Here is a 6,534-nt window from a genome sequence, read left to right on the forward strand (position 1 = left end):
CTAGGGTTGGGATCAATAACAGCCTTCAACACTAGGAGTTGGGATCAATAACAGTCTTTAAGCACTAGGTTAGGATCAAACGAATTCAACACTAGGGTTGGGATCAATAACAGTCTTCAACACTAGGTTGGGATCAATAACAACAGTCTTCAACACTAGGGTTGGGATCAATAACAATCAACAGGGGTTGGGATTACCTTCAACACTAGGGTTGGGATCAATAACAGCCTTCAACACTAGGGTTGGGATCAATAACAGTCTTCAACACTAGGTTGGATCAATAACAGCTCTAAACACTAGGGTTGGGATCAATAACAGCCTTCAACACTAGGTTGGGATCCAATAACAGCTAGGTTGGGTAACAGCCCTCAACACTAGGGTTGGGATCAATAACAGCTGTCAACACTAGGGTTGGGATCAACTGTAAAACAGCTAACAGTCTTCAACACTAGGGTTGGGATCAATAACAGTCTTCAACACTAGGGTTGGATCAATAACAGCCTTCAACACTAGGGTTGGGATCAATAACAGCCTGTAAACACTAGGGTTGGGATCAATAACAGTCTTCAACACTAGGGTTGGGATCAATAACAGTCTTACTTCAACACTAGGTTGGGATCAATAACAGCTGTAAATACTAGGGTTGGGATCAATAACAGCCTTTAACACTAGGGTTGGGATCAATAACAGCCTTCAACACTAGGGTTGGGATCAATAACAGGCTTCAACACTAGGGTTGGGATCATTAACAGCTGTAAATACTAGGGTTGGGATCAATAACAGGCTTCAACACTAGGGTTGGGACAGTCTTCAACACTAGGGTTGGGATCAATAACAGTCTTCAACACTAGGGTTGGGATCAATAACAGTCTTCAACACTAGGGTTGGGATCAATAACAGCCTTCAACACTAGGGATCAACACTCAACAGGTTGGGATCAATAACAGTCTTCAACACTAGGGTTGGGATCAATAACAGCCTTCAAACACTAGGTTGGGATCAATAACAGAATTCAACACTAGGGTTGGGATCAATAACAGCCTTCAACACTAGGGTTGGGATCAATAACAGTCTTCAACACTAGGGTTGGGATCAATAACAGCCTTCAACACTAGGGTTGGGATCAATAACAGCCTTCAACACTAGGGTTGGGATCAATAACAGTCTTCAACACTAGGGTTGGGATCAATAACAGCCTTCAACACTAGGGTTGGGATCAATAACAGCCTTCAACACTAGGGTTGGGATCAATAACAGCCTTCAACACTAGGGTTGGGATCAATAACAGCCTTCAACACTAGGGTTGGGATCAATAACAGACTTAAACACTAGGTTGGATCAATAACAATCAACACTAGGCTGGGATAACAACAGGTTTCAACACTAGGGTTGGGATCATTAACAGATCAGGTTGGGATAACAGCCTTCAACACTAGGGTTGGGATCAATAACAGCCTTCAACACTAGGGTTGGGATCAATAACAGCCTTCAACACTAGGTTGGGATCAATAACAGCTTCAACACTAGGTTGGGATCAATAACAGGGTTGGGTCTTCAACACTAGGGTTGGGATCAATAACAGCCTTCAACACTAGGGTTGGGATCAATAACAGCCTTCAACACTAGGGTTGGGATCAATAACAGCCTTCAACACTAGGGTTGGGATCAGCCTTCATAACAGCCTTCAACACTACCAGGGTTGGGATCAATAACAGTCTTCAACACTAGGGTTGGGATCAATAACAGCTGTCAACACTAGGGTTGGGATCAATAACAGTCTTCAACACTAGGGTTGGGATCAATAACAGCCTTCAACACTAGGTTGGGATCAATAACAGCCTTCAACACTAGGTTGTGATCAATAACAGTCTTCAACACTAGGGTTGGGATCAATAACAGCTGTAACCAGCCGTAAATACTAGGGTTGGGATCAATAACAGCCTTCAACACTAGGTTGGGATCAATAACAGCCTTCAACACTAGGGTTGGGATCAATAACAGGCTTCAGCACTAGGTTGGGATCATTAACACTGGTGGGATCAACACTAGGGTTGGGATCAATAACAGCCTTCAACACTAGGTTGGGATCAATAACAGTCTTCAGCACTAGGGTTGGGATCAATAACAGTCTTCAACACTAGGGTTGGGATCAATAACAGCCTTCAACATAGGGTTGGGATCATAACAGCCATAGGGTTTCAACACTAGGGTTGGGATCAATAACAGCCTTCAACACTAGGTTGGGATCAATAACATAAACACTAGGAGTTGGGATCAATAGGGTTGGGATCAGCCTTCAACACTAGGGTTGGGATCAATAACAGCCTTCAACACTAGGGTTGGGATCATTAACAGTCTTCAAACACTCAGGGTTGGGATCAATAACAGCCTTCAACACTAGGGTTGGGATCAATAACAGTCTTCAACACTAGGGTTGGGATCAATAACAGCCTTCAGAGTTGGGACACTAGGGTTGGGATCAATAACAGCCTTCAACACTAGGGTTGGGATGAATAACAGCCTTCAACACTAGGTTGGGATCAATAACAGCCTTCAACACTAGGGTTGGGATCAATAACAGTCTTCAACACTAGGGTTGGGATCAATAATAGTCTTCAACACTAGGGTTGGGATCAATAACAGCCTTCAACACTAGGTTGGGATCAATAACAGCCTTCAACACTAGGGTTGGGATCAATAACAGCCTTCAACACTAGGTTGGGATCAATAACAGTCTTCAACACTAGGGTTGGGATCAATAACAGCCTTCAAACAGGAAGGATCAACACTAGGGTTGGGATCAATAACAGCCTTCACACTAGGGTTGGGACTAACAGTCTTCAACACTAGGTTGGGATCAATAACAGCCTTCAACACTAGGGTTGGGATCAATAACAGTCTTCAACACTAGGTTGGGATCAATAACAGTCTTCAACACTAGGGTTGGGATCACAGTCTTCAACACTAGGGTTGGGATCATTAACAGTCTTCAACACTAGGGTTGGGATCAATAACAGCCTTCAACACTAGGGTTGGGATCAATAACAGTCTTCAACACTAGGTTGGGATCAATAACAGCCTTCAACACTAGGTTGGGATCAATAACAGCTGTAACTGTAAATACTAGGTTGGGATCAATAACAGCCTCAACCCAGGTTGGGATAAACACTAGGGTTGGGATCAATAACAGTCTTCAACACTAGGTTGGGATCAATAACAGCTGTAAACACTAGGTTGGGATCAATAACAGTCTTCAACACTAGGTTGGGATCAATAACAGCCTTCAACACAGGGTTGGGATCATTAACAGTCTTCAACACTAGGGCTGGGATCAAGTCTTCAAACAGGGTTGGGTCTTCAACACTAGGTTGGGATCAATAACAGTCTAGAGGGTTTCAACCCTAGGTTGGGATCAATAACAGTCTTCAACACTAGGGTTGGGATGAATAACAGCCTTCAACACTAGGGTTGGGATCAATAACAGAATTCAACACTAGGGTTGAGATCATTAACAGTCGTCAACACTAGGGTTGGGATCAATAACAGTCTTCAACACTAGGGTTGAGATCAATAACAGTCTTCAACACTAGGGTTGAGGAGGAGGAGGATAAGATAGGATAGGAGAGGACCCCTCCTGTTTCAGCCTCCAGTATTTATGCTGCAGTAGGTTATGTGTCGGGGGGCTAGAGTCAGTTTGTTATATCTGGAGTACTTCTCCTGTCCTATCCGGTGTCCTGTGTGAATTTAAGTATGCTTTCTCTAATTCTCTCTTTCTCTCTTTCTTTCTCTCTCTCGGAGGACCTGAGCCCTAGGACCATGCGTCAGGACTACCTGACATGATAACTCCTTGCTGCCCCCAGTCCACCTGGCCATGCTGCTGTTCCAGTTTCAACTGACCTGAGCCCTAGAACCATGCCCCAGGACTACCTGACATGATAACTCCTTGCTGTCCCCAGTCCACCGGGCCGTGCTGCTGCTCCAGTTTCAACTGTTCTGCCTGTGATTATTATTGGACAATGCTGGTCATTTGAACATATTGGCCATGTTCTGTTATAATCTCCACCCGGCACAGCCAGAAGAGGACTGGCCACCCCACATAGCCTGGTTCCTCTCTAGTTTTCTTCCTAGGTTTTGGCCTTTCTAGGGAGTTTTTCCTAGCCACCGTGCTTCTACACCTGCATTGCTTGCTGTTTGGGGTTTTAGACTGGGTTTCTGTACAGCACTTTGAGATATCAGCTGATGTACGAAGGGCTATATAAATACATTTGATTTGATTTGATTTGATTTGAGAGGAGAGGAGAGGATGAAGAGGAGAGGATGAGGAGAGGAGAGGAGAGGAGAGGAGAGGAAGTGGAGAGGATGAGGATGAAGAGGAGAGGAGAGGAGAGGAGAGGATGAGGATGAAGAGGAGAGGATGAGGATGAAGAGGAGAGGATGAGGAGAGGAGAGGAGAGGAGAGGAGAGGAGAGGAGAGGAGAGGAGAGGAGAGGATGAAGAGGAGAGGATGAGGATGAAGAGGAGAGGATGAGGGGAGAGAGGAGAGGAGAGGAGAGGAGAGGAGAGGAGAGGAGAGGAGAGGGAGAGGGAGGAGAGGGGAGAGGAGAGGAGAGGAGAGGGAGAGAGAGAGAGGAGGAGGAGAGGAGAGGAGAGGAGAGGGGAGGGGAGAGGAGAGGAGAGGAGAGGGAGAGGGAGAGGAGAGGAGAGGGAGAGAGAGGGAGAGGAGAGGAGAGGGATCTCTGTACGTGTTGTTCTCGGCGTTTTCATCCAGTCTTTGAACCAGCCTGTAGTCAGCCTCACAGCCTGCTACTCCTGTACTGCAGGCTATCGAGATGGCATTCACCTGGTTGTACCTGGAGACGGAGGAAAATATCAAATGAAACAGAAGAACTCTTAACGGTATACTGACCTCACAACTTCTGACTTATTGAGTCCATTCATGATAACTGGATGAGAACAGTCATTTTGAACTGACTGAGTGTTTTGTCTTCTAAAAATAATTTCTAACTATCGTGACATGTTCTCTTTGTATCCATCAACATTGTGAAAGGTAGACGTTCTTACTGGTCAGTGTGTTTCTCCGGAATCTTGGTCCAGTCAGCAGTGATAGTCTTGAAGTGGTTGAAAAGAGGCGTGACTTGTTTATTAAGGTAAGCCTGAAAGATAAGAACAGAACTCGCTGTTTATTGAGGTAAGCCTGAAAGGTAAGAACAGAACTAGCTGTTTATTGAGGTAAGCCTGAAAGATAAGAACAGAACTAGCTGTTTATTGAGGTAAGCCTGAAAGATAAGAACAGAACTAGCTGTTCATTGAGCCAAACCTGAAAGATAAGAACAGAACTAGCTGTTTATTGAGGTAAGCCTGAAAGATAAGAACAGAACTTGCTGTTCATTGAGGCAAACCTGAACAATAAGGACAGAACTCACTGCATCACAACATATCAGAGATATTGGATAACATTATCATTGTCAATAAAAATGGAACAGAGTTGATCTTAGTAGCTGATTTTGCAATTAAAAAATATTCAGTAGTCTACTGTTATGTCCCAGATGGAACTCTATTCCATATAGTGGCCAAAATGAATAGGGTGCCATAAGGTGATCTGGTCTAAGTACTACATAAGGAATAGGGTGCCATATAGTGATCTGGTCTAAGTACTGCAAGGGAATAGGTGCCACAGTGATCTGGTCTAAGTACATAAGAATAGGTGATATAGATCAAAGAAGGAAATAGCTACATAGTGATCTGTCTAAGTACCATAAGGAAATAGTTGTATAAGGGTGATCTGGCTCTAAAAGTACTACATAAGGAATAGGGTGCCATATAGTGATCTGGTCTAAGTACTACATAAGGAATAGGGTGCCATATAGTGATCTGGTCTAAGTACTACATAAGGAATAGGGTGCCATATAGTGATCAGCATAAGGAATAGGGTGCCATATAGTGATCTGGTCTAAGTACTACATAAGGAATAGGGTGCCATATATGATCTGGTCCTAAGTACCATAGGGAACAGGGTGCCATAGCAGTGACCAGCATAAGAAGCCAGGGTGCCATAAGGTGATCTGGTCTAAGTACCCCATAGGGAATAGGGTGCCCATAAGGTGATCTGGTCTGTACTGTATGAAGAATAGGTGCCATAGGACCCAGATATAACACTGACCTGCATGGGCCCGTAGGCGTCAGCTGCGGTCGAACATGAGGAAGAAGTAGCCCAGGTTCCATGTCAGCTGTTTGCCAGGGCATGTCTTCTCCTCTCTGAAGGAACAGGGTGGTTCTCAGAGCCAGTGTGAGTACTTGACTATCCTGCTCGCCTGGCGTGGACCGAGACAGAAGAAACATCACAAACACCCCTTTTATTCAACAACTACGAATCCAACCGGAATTACACCTGCTGAAATGGTACTGACAGCAACAGACACACAGAGGACTTTACAGGTAGTCTACATATAGACAGGGCTTTCTAGGTAGTCTTATATAGACAGAGGACTTTACAGATAGTCTCACATAGACAGAGACTTTACAGGTAATCTCCAT

At 44.5% G+C, this 6,534-nt stretch overlaps 1 long non-coding RNA gene across 1 annotated transcript; it reads right to left on the minus strand.

The window, feature by feature from the left end:
- Positions 1 to 4,776: 4,776 nt before the first annotated feature.
- LOC135566530 (uncharacterized) lies at positions 4,777 to 6,217 on the minus strand. The gene is made up of 3 exons (XR_010462118.1): positions 6,161 to 6,217; positions 5,062 to 5,153; positions 4,777 to 4,850 (listed from the first exon to the last, which is right to left on the minus strand). It is a non-coding gene; the product is annotated as an uncharacterized LOC135566530 (long non-coding RNA).
- Between the last annotated feature and the right edge of the window lie 317 nt (positions 6,218 to 6,534).

This window comes from Oncorhynchus nerka, unplaced genomic scaffold, assembly GCF_034236695.1.
Source record: "Oncorhynchus nerka isolate Pitt River unplaced genomic scaffold, Oner_Uvic_2.0 unplaced_scaffold_4394, whole genome shotgun sequence".
NCBI lineage: Eukaryota > Metazoa > Chordata > Actinopteri > Salmoniformes > Salmonidae > Oncorhynchus > Oncorhynchus nerka.